Genomic DNA, 20470 nt, shown 5'->3' with positions numbered 1-20470 from the left:
GTCATTGTCATTTGTTTTATTGATGAGTGGATATATATTTTTTTAAACACATGCTGCTAGACTAGTGTTGCAGCTCAATTGCTATGCATAGACAGCAGTTTTCAGGCATGTTCTCGAAGGAATGGGCCCGATAGGCATCATCATCACCACGCACACACGTTCACACACACGCACACACACGCGCACGCACAGCTCACATATCAGTGCACCTTAATTAAAGCGACTTGTGAATAGCATCTGGTCATGCAGGCGAGCATGCAGCCAATTTCCTCCAAGCCCAAATAAACAAGACGACTGGGCAACTAATAACAGTCAGATCAGATTGAGTGAAGATCCAAGAAAGACTGTCAGTCCTCTGCGGGACACATCCCGATGTGCCATTGTCTTTCATGCAGAGAGTCGTAAAATTATCACCGGGTGGCTTCATTTCACATTGAAATGCGAGATGGTATAAAATATGCCACATTATTGTATGTTAATTTTATAGTTATCAGGGTTAAAATACATTCCAAAATTTCATTCATCCATCCATCCATAAATGTGTAATATTGTGAGGAATAGTTTTGTTTTCTCAAGAAAAAAAATCTTGAGAATAAACATGGATGCAGGAAACATTTTTTGTATAACATAATAAGAACTCGGTAAAATTATGACAATTAGTTCTGATTTAAATATTTATTTGTAATTTAACGGTTTTATGTAAAATTAAAGAGTAAATTACAATGAAAAATCATGCAAACTTAAGAATGAATTGTTTGAATACGAGAAAATAAAATACAACCCAATGTTTGCAAAGGTCTAACAATATCCAATGCTTGATAAAATTGTCTTAATTCAATCTAGCATCGTCTTGAAATCAATGAGCCAACTCCAGAGAAATCAATTTCTAAAAAATCATTGTCAAAACTTGCTTGTGTTAAAGGACAAAGTGTTGCTGTACGCTAATGTTGGCTTCTTACTCACGCAGTAGGAGTGACACTCGAGATCTAGGATGGCTGTGTCTTGGCGACACTATTTCCAAGCCATGGACGAAATCACTCGTCAACCTGTTGACTCACGTAAATTGAATCCCATCAGCCATCATCAAGCCTCCTGAGCCTCATCATTTTGCGGCTTGATCACACCCTACTGGATTAATTTCCGCTAATCACAATTGACCTTATGGAGCAGATTGATGCACAAACACAACTGATTTATCACCTAATTAATCCTTGTTTACACTCTTGTTAATTTTATTCAAATTCATTTTCTTGTTTTTTGTGCGCCCAACAGAGGTCGCAATTTCAATGTCCTGCGCTTATTGGGCAAGTTGGGGAACCTAAGTGAAATCTAAAGCTGGGCCAAAAATTGTATTTTTATCATAATTGGTCAAGTTATGACAATTGTTCAATCGAAAGGTGTGAAGCGTGGCATTTACCAATTTGGCCGCTTGGAGGCGTAACTACACTGTATAATTGGGCTTTTGAATTGCAAGTAGAAAATTGGGGGACTGGCTGGATATTTTCCTTTGCATTATATTTATTTAATTCTCATATTTATACAAGAATACAGAAAATGGATGGATGGCCAAACAGAAATTCACTTCATTCATTTACCAACCGCTTATCCTCAGTTCTATTTAAAAAAAAAAAAAATAGCTTAAAGGGAAATGGAAGGTGTGTGTGGGTGGGGGCTTAACTATCCAAACTTTTCACCCTTGGGCAGTTTTCCACCACCTGTACAATTACATGAATAATCCAGATAATATCCAAAAGATACCACCATGGTCATCATCAAGCGTTTTTGTAAGGATGAAATGAGAAAAGGCACATTTACAGGTAGCAAAAGATGTTTTAATAATAATGAGAAGAACATTGGTGAACTAAAGCAAAGGGCAATATATTGATGTCCTTCGAGGGCAAGCCAATAGGAGTATCACATTTGTTCTTTTTTTTCGCTTACATCCATCCATGAGTAGAAGGTAGTCGTGGGGGGGACAATTCGTTCAGAGCACATGGCGGAGCTCCTAAACTGAGGAGGCGGTGATGGCGTTGGCGGGGGTCTGTCGGAAAGATCTGGCCAGCTGCAGCGTGGCTTTGCCCACCGAGTGACGCAGCTGTTTGATGAGCATCCACAGCAACAGCATGAGGAGCCCCAGCAGCCCCAGCAGCATGGCCAGGTACACGCTCACATTCCAGCCCCAGTCCAGCTGCAGGGGCAGCGATGTGGAGGCTAGCAGGAATTTCCGGGGTGCCGGCATGGGCACACACACACACTTACAAAAAAGACAACCAAAAAAGAAGCAACTTCTCAGGGATGGACCACGGAGGACATTCCGACAGGTAGGCGAGTGCTAGGTGATGAAAGTCCCGTCTGTCTCCATCATTGAAATGAACATTCCCTTTTTCTTCCCGCAGCTGTGTTCTTTGCGCTCCCGTCTCACTCTGCCTGACAAGGAAGAAAACGGAAGGAAGGATGGGGAAAGAAGGACGGAGGAGGAGGGACTGGCATGTCACTGGCTGCATGCACATGACTGGTGGAAAATATCACAACAAAATGTTACATATTTTTACATTGTTTGCATACATTTAACATCCACTTTCCAAAAATGGTAAAATCCACATGCCATCTTTAATTTAGGAGTGGGAAACACATTTAAAGTTACACAACATGGGGTTACCCATCAATATCCCACATAGGAAGCTTTAGCTATTTTGTATTCTTTCAAATCTTTTGCTCTTTTAACACTTTTATGACTCATCAGAGTGCCATCACTGTTTATCAGCTCAAATCCAACAATTTCACCGGACAAACATGAAAGAGGGTCTGGTCTCTTCCCCACGCTTGTTTAAGAAATTCATGTTTGGTCACTACTGTTATGACTAAAATAAACCTCTAGATGGTAGTGTTGCATCACGTTGGATTTGACATTAGAACAGCATTTGAGTAGAGAATAAAAGGATAAGTTTCAGCTTGCTACCTCAGAGAGAAATATAGCAATCCCTCGCTACATCGCGGTTCGTTCATCGCGATTTCACTACATCGCGGATTGTTTCTCCCAAATTTAAAACAAACAAAATTCAAAACAAAACTTTTAAATTGTGAAATTTTGGCACGAAAGTTGCCCACACGCCAGCAGAAGGCAGAGTGCCCATACAAGGAGGCCGATCCAAACCAGACAGTGATGGAGGTGCAGAGGACAGACTAGATGATGGCAGTGTAGAAGGTCTTCAGCTGCTCCCTCGGCAGGTTGAACTCATCTCTCCATGTATCGGACGATGAACTCCGGCAGTTTCAAAGGGGCGTGGAGGAAACCCATCCAAATCATGCAAAACCACGCGAGAATATGGAAAGTCTTTGTATTTTAATTTTACCAAGACGGATAGATGGACAGATTTTACTTATAAATTATAATCCCAGTTGAAGACAGTTGTCATTCAAATTAATTAAAGATATCTATTCGTGCATTTTTGCATACCTTAACTCAGGATATTTACTAGCTGAAATGTCACTGCAGTGAGGCCAAGGCCAGCCTCCGCACGGAAAGACAAAGTCAAATCAGCGGCTTGAGGACCTTCATAATAAAAGCTCCCCGAGTGAAGGCATATTGGTGGTTTGGATTTAAAATAATGAAGTTAAGGTTGGAGAAGTTAGTGTTCATCTGCATTAATAACTGCAACTCGCCCTGATTTGAAAAATACCATTAAAATCTGGAATTTAGTTATTCCGCAACAGACCAGTTGTTCTTGACCACTCATTTACCATTTCAAAATAAAACAGTCAAATTTGAGATTTTGACCATTACCACATTTCTTAAAGACATATCATGGGAAATCCACTTTTTTGCTAACTATAAAATGTAGCTATATGACACTATGCTCCAGGGATTTGCAACTGGTTTTGTTCAAGGGACTACAATTATAATCAAGAAGCAACTAACAACATAGGGACCAATGCTTTAGCGGAATATAACCGTTATATAAATATTTAAATATATATATATATATACACATACATATATACAATATATATCCATATATATCAAGTTGAGTCATCATCATCATTTAAAGCAACAAGTGCGCAAGGGTCACACTTCAAGTGATTCGCCGTCTAACAAGCTTGTCGCACTTTCTCACTTAAGGACACTTACGAGTAGGAGAAAGGTGTTCTGTCTGTCTGTTGCTAATTATAAAATGTAGCTATATGACACTATAATCCATGGATTTGCAACTGGTTTTGTTCAAGGGACTACAATTATAATCAAGAAGCAACTAGCAACATAGGGACCAATGCTTTAGCGGAATATAACCGTTATATATATATTTAAATATATATATACATACATATATATACAATATATATACTTGTACATCAAGTTGAGTTATCCTCATCATTTAAAGCAACAAGTGCGCAAGGGTAACACTTCAAGTGATTCGCCGTCTAACAAGCTTGTCGCACTTTCTCACTTAAGGACACTCACGAGTAGGAGAAAGGTGTTCTGTCTGTCCACTGCCACAGTGCTCCCAGGTGCCGCACGTTGCAGGCCAATCCAGCTATTAGTAGTGTTCCATATTTGCTGCGCCAGCCACTCCTGCAAGGCAAAAAGTGAGTGAGTGAGTGAGTGAGTGAGTGAGTGAGTGAGTGAGTGAGTGAGTGAGTGAGTGAGTGAGTGAGTGAGTGAGTGAGTGAGTGAGTGAGTGAGTGAGTGAGTGAGTGAGTGGCGTTACCTGCTCCTGTATGTCCCTAATGCTCGCCAGGTGGCCTCCCTTGTATTTCTCAGCATTTGTTCCAGTACAGATACTTCGTTCCGAAGAAGTAACAGTGATTGTTGTATTCCTGCCATCGGGTCAGACACACTGTTGGAATAATATTTCATTATTATTAATTATGTGTTATTATACATTTGCGATTGCTGTGGAATGTGTATTGTGATTAACGAACAGAAGCAGATGAGCCGAAACTTGTTGCATCTGCTTGGGCCTAGCTGATCTCCAGCCGGCGATATGAGGAAATCAAGGGAGACGATCTTTCTGCGGCGACTCTGAGTGGCGCTGCCGGACAACAAGATGTCCAATGCAGGCCGTTGCGATCACAGCCTCAAACCAAACAGGGGAGAGTGTGTCCACGCAATGACATAATTAACTAGGTTTTAGGCTTATTTTTTTTTTTACGATTTTGTTCTTTTGACAGGACATCATGACTCGGTTATGGCAAATGTGAAATGCCTAGGAGGTCGTGTTAGGGCTGGCAGGAACTAACACTAAGGCATGTATGGCTTGTATGAAACTAAGCTTCAATCACTTTTTAGTATATGTAATATATGCCTGAGTATTGTTATATTTTCTGCCTACAACTGTTGCCGCACAGTTTGTGTTCAAATATTGGTGTTTTATTGGAATTATAACGACTGCAACAATGATCTAGGTATCTTGGCATAGTATGTTAGCATTAAGCTCAGACAAACCTAAAACATCCGGGAGATGCTAAAATACTTGTAAAGTTTGACCTTTGTAAGTACTGACTTACTTGTTTGCTGTTCTCCTCAAGTATTCAGATCAGGCAGGCAGGCAGCCAGGCAGGCAGGCGCATCCAAGGCAGGCAGGAAGGCAGACAGGCACATCCAAAGCAGGCAGGCAGGGAGGCCTGGCGTCATCCATGCGCTTTCGAGGCAGTCCAGGCGTCGCCCAGGCGCATCTGAGGCAGTCCTGGCATCGTACAGGCGCAATCAAGGCAGTCTTGGCGTCGTCCAGGCGCATCCGAGGTAGTCCTGGTTTCGCCCAGGCGCATTCAAGACAGTACTGGCTTCGTGCAGGCGCATCCGAGGCAGTCCTGGCTTCGTCCAGGCGCATTTGAGGCAGTCCTGTCTTCGTCCAAGCGCATCCAAGGCAGTCTTGGCTTTATCCAGGCGCATGCGAGGCAGTCCTGGCTTAGTCCAGGCACATCCGAGGCAGTCCTGGCTAGGTTTAGGCCAGGCAGGCAGGTGGGCAGTCAGGCAGGCAGGCAGTCACGGCTTGCATCATCCAGATGCAGGTAAGGCAAGCAGGCGGGCAGGCAGGCAGTCACGGCTTGCATCATCCAGATGCAGGTAAGGCAGGCAGTCATGACTTCGTCCCGATGGAGGCCAGGCAGTCCTCTTCATCTAGGTGCAGGCCAAGCAGGAAGCCAGGTAGGCGGTCTCATCCAAGACTACAGCTTGCGGGCGGGCAGGCAGGCGCATACAAAGCAGGAAGGCGCAGGCAGGCAGGCAGGCAAGCAGGCAGGCAGGCAGGCAGGCAGGCAGGCAGGCAGGCAGGCAGGCGCATCCAAGGCAGACAGGCAGATAGGCAGGCGCATCGAGGCAGGCAGGCAGACTGGCATTCAGGCAGGCTAGCGCATCCAAGAAGGCCAGGCAGGCGGGTGCATCCAAGGCAGGCAAGCAGGCCAGCAGGCAGGCACGTCAGGCAGGTGGGCTGGCAGGCAGGCAGGCGGGCGCATTCAAGGCAGGCAGGGAGGCCTGACGTCGTCCAAGCGCATACGAGGCAGTCCTGGCGTCATCCAGGTGCATCCGAGGCAGTCCTAGCATCATCCAGGCACGTCCAAAGTAGTGCTGGCATTATCCAGGCGCATCCGAGGCAGTCCTGGCGTCGTCCAGGTGCATCCAAAGCGCATCCGAAGCGCATCCAAGGCGCATCCAAGGCGCATCCAAGGCGGTCCTGTCTTCGTCTGGGCGCTTCCAAGGTGGTCCTGGCGTTGTCCAGACGTGTACAAGGCGCATCCAAGGCGGTCCCGGCGTCGTCCAGCCACATCCAAGGCAGTCCCAGTGTCGTCCAGGCACATCCAAGGCGGTCCCGACGTTGTCCGGACGGATCCAAGGCGGTCCCAGCATCATCCAAGCACATCCAAGGTGGTCCCGGTGTCATCCAGGCGCATCCAAAGCGGGCACGACGTCGTTCAGGCGCATCCAAGGCAGTCCCGACATGGTCCAGACGCATCTAAGGGGCATCCAAGGCACATCCAAAGCGTTGTCCAGGCGCAACCAAGGGGCATCCAAGGCACATCCAAGGCGCATCCAAGGCGTCGTCCAGGCGCATCCAAGGCCGTCCCAGCATCGTCCAGGTGCATCCAAGGCTGTCTTGACGTGGTCCAGGCTAATCCAAGGCGCATCCAAGGCGCGTCTCAGAGTCATCCAGGGCGGTCCAGGCATCATCCAGGCACATCCAAGGCGGTCCCGGCGTCGTCCAGTCACATCCAAGGCAGTCCCAGTGTCGTCCAGGCACATCCAAGGCGGTCCCGACGTCGTCCAGGGGGATCCAAGGCGGTCCCAGCATCATCCAAGCACATCCAAGGTGGTCCCGGTGTCATCCAGGCGCATCCAAAGCCGGAACGACGTCGTTCAGGCACATCCAAGGCAGTCCCGACATGGTCCAGATGCATCCAAGGGGCATCCAAGGCACATCCAAAGCGTCGACCAGGCGCAACCAAGGGGCATCCAAGGCACATCCGAGGCGCATCCAAGGCGTCGTCCAGGCGCACCCAAGGCGGTCCCGGCGTCGTCTAGGTGCATCCAAGGCTGTCTTGACGTGGTCCAGGCTAATCCAAGGCGCATCCAAGGCGTGTCTCAGAGTCATCCAGGGCGGTGCAGGCATCATCCAGGCGCATCCAAGGCGGTCCCGGCGTCGTCCAGGCACATCCAAGGCGGTCCCAGTGTCGTCCAGGCACATCCAAGGCGGTCCCGACGTCGTCCAGGGGGATCCAAGGCGGTCCCGACGTCGTCCAGACGGATCCAAGGCGGTCCCAGCATCATCCAAGCACATCCAAGGTGGTCCCGGTGTCATCCAGGCGCATCCAAAGCGGGCACGACATCGTTCAGGCGCATCCAAGGCAGCCCCGACATAGTCCAGACGCATCCAAGGGGCATCCAAGGCACATCCAAAGCGTCGTCCAGGCGCAACCAAGGGGCATCCAGGGCACATCCAAGGCGCATCCAAGGCGTCATCCAGGCGCATCCAAGGCCGTCCCGGCGTCGTCCAGGTGCATCCAAGGCTGTCTCGACGTGGTCCAGGCTAATCCAAGGCACATCCAAGGCAGTCACAGTGTCGTCCAGGCACATCCAAGGCAGTCCCGACGTCGTCCAGGGGGATCCAAGGCGGTCCCAGTATCATCCAAGCACATCCAAGGTGGTCCCGGTGTCATCCAGGCGCATCCAAAGCGGGCACGACGTTGTTCAGGCGCATCCAAGGCGGTCCCGACATGGTCCAGACGCATCCAAGGGGCATCCAAGGCACATCCAAAGCGCATCCAAAGCATCATCCAGGCGCAACCAAGGGGCATCCAAGGCACATCCAAGGCGCATCCAAGGCGTCGTGCAGGCGCATCCAAGACCGTCCCGGCGTCGTCTAGGTGCATCCAAGGCTGTCTCGACATGGTCCAGGCTAATCCAAGGCGCATCCAAGGCGCGTCTCAGAGTCATCCAGGGCGGTGCAGGCATCATCCGGGCGCATCCAAGGCGGTCCCGGCGTCGTCCAGGCACATCCAAGGCGGTCCCGATGTCGTCCAGTCACATTCAAGGCAGTCCCAGTGTCGTCCAGGCACATCCAAGGCGGTCCCGACGTTGTCCAGACGGATCCAAGGCAGTCCCAGCATCATCCAAGCACATCCAAGGTGGTCCCGGTGTCATCCAGGCGCATCCAAAGCGGGCACGACGTCGTTCAGGCGCATCCAAGGCAGTCCCGACATGGTCCAGACGCATCCAAGGGGCATCCGAGGCACATCCAAAGCGTCGTCCAGGCGCAACCAAGGGGCATCCGAGGCACATCCAAGGCGCATCCAAGGCGTTGTCCAGGCGCATCCAAGGCCGTCCCGGCGTGGTTCAGGTGCATCCAAGGCTGTCTTGACGTGGTCCAGGCTAATCCAAGGCGCATCCAAGGCGCGTCTCAGAGTCATCCAGGGCGGTCCAGGCATCATCCAGGCGCATCCAAGGTGGTCCCGGCGTCGTCCAGTCACATCCAAGGCAGTCCCAGTGTCGTCCAGGCACATCCAAGGCGGTCCCGACGTCGTCCAGGGGGATCCAAGGCGGTCCCGACGTCGTCCAGACGGATCCAAGGCGGTCCCAGCATCATCTAAGCACATCCAAGGTGGTCCCGGTGTCATCCAGGCGCATCCAAAGCGGGCACGACGTCGTTCAGGCGCATCCAAGGCAGCCCCGACATAGTCCAGACGTATCCAAGGGGCATCTAAGGCACATCCAAAGCGTCGTCCAGGCGCAACCAAGGGGCATCCAAGGCACATCCAAGGCGCATCCAAGGCGTCATCCAGGCGCATCCAAGGCCGTCCCGGCGTCGTCCAGGTGTATCCAAGGCTGTCTCGACGTGGTCCAGGCTAATCCAAGGCACATCCAAGGCGCATCTCAGCGTCATCCAGGGCGGTAGAGGCATCATCCAAGCGCATCCAAGGCGGTCCCGGGGTCGTCCAGTCACATCCAAGGCAGTCCCAGTGTCGTCCAGGCACATCCAAGGCGGTCCTGACGTCGTCCAGGGGGATCCAAGGCGGTCCCAGCATCATCCAAGCACATCCAAGGTGGTCCCGGTGTCATCCAGGTGCATCCAAAGCCGGAACGACGTCGTTCAGGCACATCCAAGGCAGTCCCGACATGGTCCAGACGCATCCAAGGGGCATCCAAGGCACATCCAAAGCGTCGTCCAGGCGCAACCAAGGGGCATCCAAGGCACAGCCAAGGCGCATCCAAGGCGTCGTCCAGGCGCATCCAAGGCCGTCCCGGCGTCGTCTAGGTGCATCCAAGGCTGTCTCGACGTGGTCCAGGCTAATCCAAGGCGCATCCGTGGCGCGTCTCAGAGTCATCCAGGGCGGTGCAGGCATCATCCAGGCGCATCCAAGGCGGTCCCGGCGTCGTCCAGGCACATCCAAGGCGGTCCTGACGTCGTCCAGTCACATCCAAGGCAGTCCCAGTGTTGTCCAGGCACATCCAAGGCGGTCCCGACGTCGTCCAGACGGATCCAAGGCGGTCCCAGCATCATCCAAGCACATCCAAGGTGGTCCCGGTGTCATCCAGGCTCATCCAAAGCGGGCACGACGTTGTTCAGGCGCATCCAAGGCAGCCCCGACATAGTCCAGACGCATCCAAGGGGCATCCAAGGCACATCCAAAGCGTCGTCCAGGCGCAACCAAGGGGCATCAAAGGCACATCCAAGGCGCATCCAAGGCGTCATCCAGGCGCATCCAAGGCCGTCCCGGCGTCGTCCAGGTGCATCCAAGGCTGTCTCGACGTGGTCCAGGCTAATCCAAGGCACATCCAAGGCGCGTCTCAGAGTCATCCAGGGCGGTCCAGGCATCATCCAGGCGCATCCAAGGCGGTCCAGGCTAATCCAAGGCACATCCAAGGCAGTCCCAGTGTCGTCCAGGCACATCCAAGGCAGTCCCGACTTCGTCCAGGGGGATCCAAGGCGGTCCCAGCATCATCCAAGCACATCCAAGGTGGTCCCGGTGTCATCCAGGCGCATTCAAAGCGGGCACGACGTCGTTCAGGCGCATCCAAGGCAGTCCCGACATGGTCCAGACGCATCCAAGGGGCATCCAAGGCACATCCAAAGCGCATCCAAAGCGTCGTCCAGGCGCAACCAAGGGGCATCCAAGGCACATCCAAGGCGCATCCAAGGCGTCGTCCATGCGCATCCAAGGCGGTTCCGGCGTCGTCTAGGTGCATCCAAGGCACTCTCGACGTGGTCCAGGCTAATCCAAGGCGCATCCAAGGCGCGTCTCAGAGTCATCCAGGGCGGTCCAGGCATCATCCAGGCGCATCCAAGGCGGTCCCGGCGTCATCCAGGCACATCCAAGGCGGTCCCGACGTCGTCCAGGCGCATCCGAGGTAGTCCCGGCACATCCAATGCGGTCCCAACGAAATCCAGGCGCATCCAAGGCGGTCCCGACATATTCTTCATCTTCTTCCGCTTATCAGGGTTGGGTCGCGGGCCAAGTGTGTGTCTGACTTCATAGATGTGTCTGACTTCATAAGTGTGTCTGACTTCATAAGTGTGTCTAACTTCATAAGTGTGTCTGACTTCATAAGACCAAGTCGGGTTGTTATGATTCGTCTAGTGTGTTGGTGGAGTGTTGGTGGAGTGCCCAGTGCATGACATTTCTCACTGTCAACCCTCACCGCTGGCTAGCAGTATGCGAACGGAAGAGCCGAGTGCGTAAGTCTCTCCCTGCCAGTACATAGCCTCTCTAACAGCAAGCCCTATGTAGTGCCTCCACGCGGCGACACATGGTAACTGGGTACAAGACGAACCCAGGCTAAACTACAAGGGACTCGCAGGAGGTTTGGCCCCTAGACGTGCGGAACGCAGGCCCACCGGTGTGTGGACATGCCCTGGTGCCCACGAACCAGCCCCCAACTATGGGTTAAATAGTACCACTGTCCAGTGGGTTCCTCGGGAGAGCAATGGGCTAAGGGAGTCAAACCCTACAGAAAGTCAATTTCCCCTTGGGTTGGTGTCAGCAAGGGCATCCGGCTGTAAAAAGTTTTGCTCCAAAAAAATTCTCAGTGTAGGACTTTCAACCATGAGATGGCCATGGACCGTCCCAGGTGGAAGAAAGCTATATTGAGAATCCAGTCCAACCCAGCGGCGCCTGGAAAGCGGACTTTAAACCGATGATGATGATGGGTCGCGTGGCAAGCAGCTTTAAGAGGGAATCCCAGACTTCCCTCTCCCCAGCCACTTCACACATTCATCCCAGGGGATCCCAAGGCATTCCCAGGCCAGCTGAGAGACAGTCTCTCTAGCGCATCCTGGGTCGTCTACGGGGTCTCTTACTGGTGGGACATTCACGGAACACCTCCCCAGGGAGGTGTCCATCAGGCATCCTGATGAAATGCCCAAGCCACCTCATCTGTCTCCTCTCAACGTAGAGGAGCAGCGGCTCTACTCCGAGTCTCTCCTGGATGACCAAGCTTCTAACCTTATCTCTAAGGGAGAGCCCGGACACCCTGCGGAGGAAACTCATTTCCACAGCTTGTATCCGGAATCTCATTCTTTTGCTCACAACCTATAGCTCGTGACCATAAGAGAGGGTAGGAGCGTAGATTGACTGGTAAATTGAGAGGTTTGCCTTTTGGCTCAGCTCTCTCTTCACCGCGACGAACTGGTGTCCGCATTACTGCCGACGCTGCTTTGATCCGCCTGTCGATCTCGCGCTCCATCCTGCCCTCACTCATGAACAAGAATCCAAGTTACTTCAACTCCTCTACTTGGGGCAGGATCTCGTCCTCGATCCGGAGAGGGCATTCCACCCTTTTCCGACCGAGGACCATGGACTCTAATTTAGAGGTGCTGACCCTCCTCCTGACCGCTTCACACTTGGCTGCGAACCGCTCCAGTGAGAGCCGGAGATCACGGCTTGAAGAAGCCAACAGCACCACGCCTTCTGCAAAAAGCAGAGAAGCATGGCTGAGGTCCCCAAACGGGACACGCTCAACGCCTCAGCTGCGCCTAGAACTTCTGTCCATAAAAGTTATGAACAGAATCGGTGACAAAGGGCAGCCTTGGCGGAGTCCATCCCTCACTGGGAACGAATCCGACTTACTGCCGGAAATGCGGACCAAACTCTGGCATCGGTGATACAGGGACCGAACCGCCTTTATCAGTTGGCTCAGCACCCTGTACTCCCGAAGCACCCTCCAAAGAGCTTCCTGAGGAACATGGTCGAACGCCTTCTCCAAGTCCACAAAACACATGTGGACTGGTTAAGCAAACTCCCATGCCCCCTCGAGGATCCTGCCAAGGGTGTAGAGCTGGTCCACTGTTCCACAGCCGGAACGAAAGCCACACTGCTCCTCCTGAATCCGAAGTTCGACCTACCGACAGACTCTCCTCTCCAGCACCCCTGAATAGACCTTACCAGGGAGGCTGAGGAGTGTGATTCCCCTGTAATTGGAACACACCCTCCGGTCCCCCTTCTTAAAGAGGGGAACCACCACCCCAGTCTGCCAATTCAGAGACCGTCCCCGATGTCCACGCAATGTTGCAGAGGCGTGTCAACCATGACAGCCCCACAACATCCAGAGCCTTTAAAACTCTGGGCGGATCTCATCTACCCCTGGGGCCTTGCCCCTGAGGAGTTTTTCAACTACCTCAGTGACTTTGACCCCAGAGATGGGAGAATCTTCCTCAAAGTCTCCAGGCCCTGCTTCCACAATGGATGGCGTGTCGGTGGAATTGAAGAGGTCTTCAAAGTATTCTCCCCACCGACTCACGACGTCCCGAGTCGAGGTCAGCAGCACGCCATCTCCACTGTAAACTGTGTTGACGGCGCACTGCTTCCCCTTTCCTGAGACGCCGGATGGTGGACCAGAATTTCTTCGAAGCCATCCGAAAGTCGTTCGTCATGGCCTGGCCAAACTCGCCCAGGTTTTCTCCTCAGCAACAGCCAATGCTGCATTCCGCTTGGCCATCCGGTACCTGTCAGCTGCCTCCGGAGTCCTGCAGGCCAAAATGGCCGAATAGGACTCCTTCAGCTTGACAGAGGATTCTGCCAGACGTTCCCTGCAGACCCTCACAGCACATTTGGGCCTGCCAGGTTGAACCGGCATCTTCACCCACCATCGGAGCCGACCCACCACTAGGTGGTGATAAGTTGACAGCTCCGCCCCTCTCTTCACCCAAATGTCCAAAACATGCGGCCGCAAATCTGATGACACAACTACAAAGTCCATCATCGATCTGCGGCCTAGGGTGTCCTGGTGCCAAGTGCACACACGGACACCCTTGTGTTTGAACATGGTGTTCATAATTGACAATCCGTGTCGAGCACAGAAATTCAATAATAGAACACCACTTGGGTTCAGATTGGGGAGGCCGTTCCTCTCACTCACACCCTTCCAGGTCTCACTGTCATTCCCCACGTGAGCATTGAAGTCACCCAGTAGGACGATGGAGTCCCCAGAAGGAACGCTCTCCAGCATTTCTTCCAAGGAATTCAAAAATGGGTAGGTACTCTGAGCTGCAGTTTGGTGCATAGACACAAACACCAGTCAGAACCCGTCCCCCCCACCCGAAGGCAGAGGAAGGCTACCCTCTCGTTCACCAGGGTGAACCCCAATGTGCAGGCGTTCAGCTGGGGGAGCAATAAGTCTACCCACCCCTCCTCGACGCCTCTCACCATGGAGAACTCCAGAGTGAAAGAGTGTCCAGCCCCTCTCGAGAGGGCTTGTACCAGAACCCAAACTGTGCGTGGAGGCAAGTCCGACTATGCTTAGTCGGAACTGTTCTTCCTCGCAGACCAGCTTGGGCTCCTTTCCAGCCAGAGAGGTGACATTCCATGTCTCAAGAGCCAGCTTCTGCACCCGGGGATCAGACCACCAAGGTCCATGCCTTAGGTCGCTCCCCAGCTAACATTGCAACAGACCTCTTTGGCACTTCCCACAGGTGGTGAGCCCATGGGAAGGGGGACCCACTTTTCCTTTTCGGGTTGTGCCCGGCCGGGCCCCATGGACGAAGGCCCGGCCACCAGACGCTCGCCTTCGAGCCCCACCTCCAGGCCTGCCTCCAAGGGTGGGGGGGCTCGGTGACCCGCGTCCCGGCGGGGGAAATCTGAGTCCACATATATTTTTCATCATAAGGGGTTTCTTGAGTCGTGCTTTGTCTGCCCCCTCACCTAGGACCCATTTGCCAAGGGTGACCCTAACAGGGGCATGAAGCCCCAGACAACATGGCTCCTCGGATCATTGGGACACACAAACCCCTCCACCACGGTAAGGTGACATTTACGGAGGTCCCAACGTTGTCCAGGCCCAACTAAGGCAGTCCCGGCGTCGTCCAGGCGCATCCAATGCGATCCCGGCGTTATCCAGGCACATTTGAGGTGCATTCGTGGCGCATTCAAGGCGCATCCAGGGCGCATCCAGGGCGCATCTAAAGGGGTCCAGGTTCCGTCCAGGCGCATCCAAGGTGTATCCAAGGTGCATCCAAGGTTGCCCCGGTGTCATCCAGGTGCCCATAGCGGTCCCCGGCGTCATCCAGTAGCATCCAAGGCGGTCCTGACGTCATCCAGGGGCATTCAAGGCAGTCCCCACGCATCCAATGCGGTCCCGACGTCGTCAAGGCACATCCATGTCGCAACGTCGTCCAGGCGCAACTAAGGGAGTCGCGGCGTCGTCCAGGCGCAGCCAAGGCAGTCCCGGCATCATCCAGGCGTATCCAAGGCGTATGTATACAAGGTGGTTCTGCTGTATTCTAGGCGCATTCAAGGCACATCCAGGGCGCATTCAAGGCGCATCCAAAGCTGTCCCGGCATTGAACAAGCGCCCAAGGCCGTCTCTGCGTCGTCCAGGCATATACAAGGTAGTTCCGCCGTCGTCCAAGCGCAAATAAGGCGGTCCAATCGTCGTCCAGGCGCATCCACGGCAATCCCGGTGCATCCAAGGCGGTCGCAACGCCATCCACGCGCACCCAAGGCGGTCCTGGCGCTGTCCAGACGCATCCAAAGTGGTACAGCATGGTCCAGGCACATCTAAGGCAGTCCCAGTGTGGTTCAAGCACATTCAAGATACGTCCTGACATCGTCCAGGCGCACCCAAGGTGGTCCCGGCGTCTTGCCGGTGCATCCAGGGCGCATCCAAGGCGCATCCAAGGCGCATCCAAGGCGGTCCCAGCGTCGTCCGGGAGCATCCAATGTGCTTCCTTCGCGCATCCAAGGCTCATCTAGAGCGTTCCTGGAGTCATCCAGGGGCATCCAAGGCACATCTAAGGCGCATCCAAGGCAGCCCCGGCGTCGTCCAGGCGCCCAAGGCAATACCCACGTCGTCCAGGCGCACACAAGGCAGTCCTGACATCGTTCAGGCACATCCAAGGCCGTCCCCAGTGTCATTCAGGTGCATCCAAGGCAGATCCAAGACGGTCCCTGTGTCGTCCAGGCGCCCAAGGCAGTCTCATCGTCGTCCAGGAGCATCCAAGGCACATCCAAGACACATAAAAAACGCATCCAAGGCGGTCCCCGCGTCGTCCAGGCGCAACCAAAGCGCATCCATGGTGGTGCTAGTGGCGTCCTAGAAAATCAGTCCCATCCTAGGGGCATCCAAGGCATTCCCGGCATCGTCCAGGCGGCCATGACACTCTCAGCATCGGCCAGGTGCATCCAAGATGGTCCCGGTGTCGTCCAGGCGCATTCAAGGCGGTCCTGGCGTCGTCCAGGTACATCCAAAGCACATCCAAGGTAGTCTCGTGCGTCGTCCTAGTGCCCAAGGCGGTCCCGGCGTTGTCCATGCACATTCAAGGTGGTCCTGACGTTGTCCTGGCGCATCCATGGCGGTCCCAGCGCATCCATAGCAGTCCAGGCGTCGTCCAAACGCATCCAATGCGGTCCCGGCATCGTCCAGGCGCATCTATGGTGTATCAAAGGGGGTGCTGGCATCGTCCAGGCGCATCCAAGGCATATCCAAGGCTTATCCAAGGCGCATCCAAGTCGCATCCAAGGGTGTCCCAGCATGGTCCAGGCATCCAAGGCGGTCCCAGCGTTGTCCAGGCGCATTCAAGGCGGTCCCGGCGTCGTCCAGAAGCATCGAAGGCGCATCCAAAGCGGTCCAAGCGTGGTCCAGGCGCATCCAAGGTGCATTCTAGGCGCATTCAAGGCGGTCCCGGCGTCATGCAGGCGCATTCAAGACGCATCCAAAGCACATCCAAGGCAGTCCCACAATCATCTGGGTGCCCAAGGCGATCCCGGAATCGTTCAGTTACATCCAAGCCAGTCCCGGCGTCGTGCAAAAGCTTTTGAGGCGCATCCAAAGTGGTCCTGGTGTCGTCAGGGCACATCCAAGACAAATCCGAGGCGCATCCAAAGAGGTCCCGGCATCTTCCAGGCACATCCAAGATGGTCCCCGACATCGTGCAGAAGCCCAAGGCAGTCCCAGCTTCGGCCAGGCGCATGTAAGACGGTCCCGGTGTAATACAGGCACATCCAAGGCGCATCCACGATGGTCCCGGTGTCGTCCAGGCACATCCAAGGCGCGTTCAAGGCGGTCCCGGCATCGTCCAGGTCCATCCAAGGCGCATCAAATGCAGTCCCATGCGTCGTCTCAGCGCCCAAGGCGGTACCGGCGTCGTCCATGCGCATTGTAAACATTCCTGACATAGTTTTGGCGCATCCATGGCGGTCCCGGCGCATCCATGGCAGTCCAGGTGTCGTCCAAACACATCCAATGCGGTCCCGGCGTCATCCAGGCGCATTCAAGGCTTATCAACGGCTTATCCAAGGCTTATCGAAGGCGCATCCAAGGCACATCCAAGACGGTCCCGGCATCGTCCAGGCAACCCAAGCGGTCCCAGCGTTGTGCAGGCGCATCCAAGGTGGTCCCGGCGTCGACCAGGCGCATCTAAGGCCCATCCAAAGCGGATCCAAAGCGGTCCCAGCGTGGTCCAAGCGCATCCAAGGTGCATCTAAGGTGCTTCTAAAGCGGTCCCGGCGTTGTGCAAGCGCCCAAGGCAGTCCCAGCGCATCCAAGGCACATCCAAGGCGCATCTAGAGCGGTCCCGGCGTTGTCCAGGTGCCCAAAGCAGTCTCGGTGTTGTCCAGGTGCATCCAAGGCACATCCAAGGCGCATCCAAGGCACATCCAAGGCAGTCCAGGCGTCGTCCAGGGGCATCCAAGGCAGTTCCAGCATCGTCCGGGCGCATCCAACGCACATCCAAGGCGCATCCATGGAGCATCCAAGGCAGTCCAGGCGTCGTCCAGGCGCACCCAAGTTGGTTCCGGCGTCATCCAGGCGCAACCAACGCGCATCCAACGTGCATCCAAGGCTGTCCCGGCGTCGTCCAGGCACACCCGTGGCGCATCCAAGACAGTCTTGGCGTCCGCCAGGCGCCCAAGACGGTCCAGGCGTCTTTCAGGCGCATCCAAGGCGGTCCTTGCGTCGTCCAGGCGCATCCTAGGCAGTCTCGGTGCGACCAAGGTAATCCCGGCGTCATCCAAGCGCATCCAAGGCGGTCCCGTCGTCGTCCAGGCGCATCCAAGGTGGTCCCGGCGCATCCAAGGTGGCCCCGGCTTTGTCCAGCTGCATCCAAGGCGGTCGAAGTATCATCCAGGGGCATCCAAGACGCATCCAAGGAACATCCAAGGCGCTTTCAAGGCGGTCCCGGCATCGTCCAGGGCGGCTCCGGCATCGCCCATGCACATACAAGGCAGCCCCAGCGTCCAGGCGTGTCCAGGGCGGTCTAGGCTTCGTCCAGGCGCAGTCAAGTCGGTCCCGGCTTCGTCCAAGCGCACCCAAGGCAGAAGTGGCTTCGTCCAGGCGCATCCAAGGCGGTCCCGGCTTCGTCCAGGCGCATCCAAGGTGGTCCCAGCTTCGTCCAGGCGCATCCAAGGCTGTTATGGCTTCGCCCAGCCGCATCCAAGGCGGTCCAGTCTTCGTCCAGGCACATAAAAGGCAGAAGTGGCTTCATCCAAGCCCATCCAAGGCAGTCCCGGCATCGTCCAGTCACATTCAAGGCGGTCCTGGCTTCGTCCATGCACATCCAAGGCGGTCCAGCATCGTCCAGGCGCGTCCAAGGCGCATCTAAGGGGCATCCAAGGCGGTCCCGGCATTGTCCAAGCGCATCCAAGGCTGTCTCACTATCGTCCAGGCAAATCCAAGGCGCATGGATGGCGGTCCCGCCGTCGTCCAGGCGCATCCAAAGCGCATCCAAGGCGCATCCAAGGCTCATCCAACGGGGTCCCGGCGTCCTCCAGGTTTCATCCAGGCGCATCCAAGGCAGTCCCGGCTTCATCCAGGCACATCAAAAGCGGTTACGGCTTTGTCCAGCCGCATCCAAGGCGGTCCAGGCTTTGTCCAGGCGCCTAAAAGGCAGAACTGGATTCATCCAAGCGCATCCAAGGCGGTCCAGCTTCATCTAGGCACATCCAAGGCAATCCCGGCGTTGTTCAGGCGCATCCAAAGCAGTCCCACTATCGTCCAGGCAAATCTAAGCCACATTGAAGGCGGTCCGGCTGTCATCCAGGTGCATCCAAGGCGCATCCAGAGCGGTCCCGGCGTCGTTTAAGCGTCCAAGGTTATCCCGGTTTCATCCAGGCGCATCCAAGGCGGTTGCGGCATCATCCAGGTGCATCCAGGGCAGTCCCGGCCTCGCCCAGGCCCATCCAAGGTGCATTTAAGGCGGTCCCGGGCCCATCCAAGGCGCATCCTAGGCGCATCCAAAACGCATCCAAGGCGCATTCAAGGCGGTCCCGGCGTCGTCCAGGAGCTTTCAAGTCAGTCCCGGCGTCGTCCAGTCACATCCAAGGCGGTCCTGGCGTTTTCCAGGCGCATCCAAGGCAGTCCCAGCGTCATCCAGGTTTCGTCCAGGCGCATCCAAGGCGGTCCCGGCTTCATCCAGGCACATCAAAGGCGGTTCCGGCTTCGCCCAGCCACATCCAAGGCAGTCTTGGCTTCGTCCAGGCGCATCCAAGGCAGTCCCGGCTTCGTCCAGGCGCATCCAAGGCAGAAGTGGCTTTGTCCAGGCGCATAGATGGCGGTCAGGGCGTCGTTAAGGCGCATCCAAGGCCCATCCAAGGCGCATCCAAGGCGCATCCAAGGCAGTCCAGGCGTCGTCCAAGGTGGTCTGGCGTCTTCCACGCGGGACCAAGGCCCATCCAAGGAGCATCCAAGGGGCATCCAAGCCGATCCCGGCGTTGTTTAGGCGCATGCAAAGCAGTCCCACTACAGTCCAGGCAAATCCAAGGCGCATTGAAGGCGGTCCTTCCGTCATCCAAGTGCATCCAAAGCGCATCCAAAGCGGTCCCGGCGTCGTTCAGGCGTCCAAGGTTATCCCTGCTTCGTCCAGGCGCATTTGAGGCGATCGCGGCATCGTCCAGGTGCATCCAGGGCAGTCCCGGCGTCGCCCAGGCCCATCCAAGGCCCATTCAAGGCGGTCCGGGCCCATCCAAGGCCCATCCAAGGCCCATCCAAGGCCCATCCAAGGCCCATCCAGGGCCCATCCAGGGCCCATCCAAGGCCCATCCAAGGCCCATCCAAGGCGCATCCAAGGCGCATCCAAGGCGCATCCAAGGCGCATCCAAGGCGCATCCAAGGCGCATCCAAGGCGCATCCAAGGCGCATCCAAGGCGCATCCAAGGCGCATCCAAGGCGGTCCCGGCGTCGTCCAGGGCGGCTCCGGCATCATCCAGGCACATCCAAGGCAGTCCCAGCGTCCAGGCGCATCCAGGGCGGTCCAGGCTTCGTCCAGGAGCTTTCAAGAAGGTCACGGCGTCGTCCAGTCACGTCCAAGGCGGTCCTGGGGTTGTCCAGGCACATCCAAGGCGGTCCCGGCGTTGTCCAGCTTTCGTCCAGGCGCATCCAAGGCAGTCCCGGCATCATCCAGACACATCAAAGGCGGTTCCGGCTTCGTCCAGGCACATCCAAGGCGGCCCTGGTGTCGTCCAGGCGCATCCAAGGCAGAAGTGGCTTCGTCCAGGCGCATCCAAGGCAGTCCCGGCTTCATCCAGGCCCATCCAAAGCAGTCCTGGCTTC

At 55.0% G+C, this 20470-nt stretch overlaps 1 long non-coding RNA gene across 1 annotated transcript; it reads right to left on the bottom strand.

Annotated features, from left to right (window-relative positions):
- Positions 1-4428: 4428 nt before the first annotated feature.
- Positions 4429-6175, bottom strand: LOC133165370 (uncharacterized). The gene is made up of 3 exons (XR_009717585.1): positions 5506-6175; positions 4707-4835; positions 4429-4570 (listed from the first exon to the last, which is right to left on the bottom strand). It is a non-coding gene; the product is annotated as an uncharacterized LOC133165370 (long non-coding RNA).
- Between the last annotated feature and the right edge of the window lie 14295 nt (positions 6176-20470).

Source organism: Syngnathus typhle, linkage group LG1, assembly GCF_033458585.1.
Source record: "Syngnathus typhle isolate RoL2023-S1 ecotype Sweden linkage group LG1, RoL_Styp_1.0, whole genome shotgun sequence".
Taxonomy (NCBI): domain Eukaryota; kingdom Metazoa; phylum Chordata; class Actinopteri; order Syngnathiformes; family Syngnathidae; genus Syngnathus; species Syngnathus typhle.
This window is presented reverse-complemented; position numbering and strand designations above follow the sequence as displayed.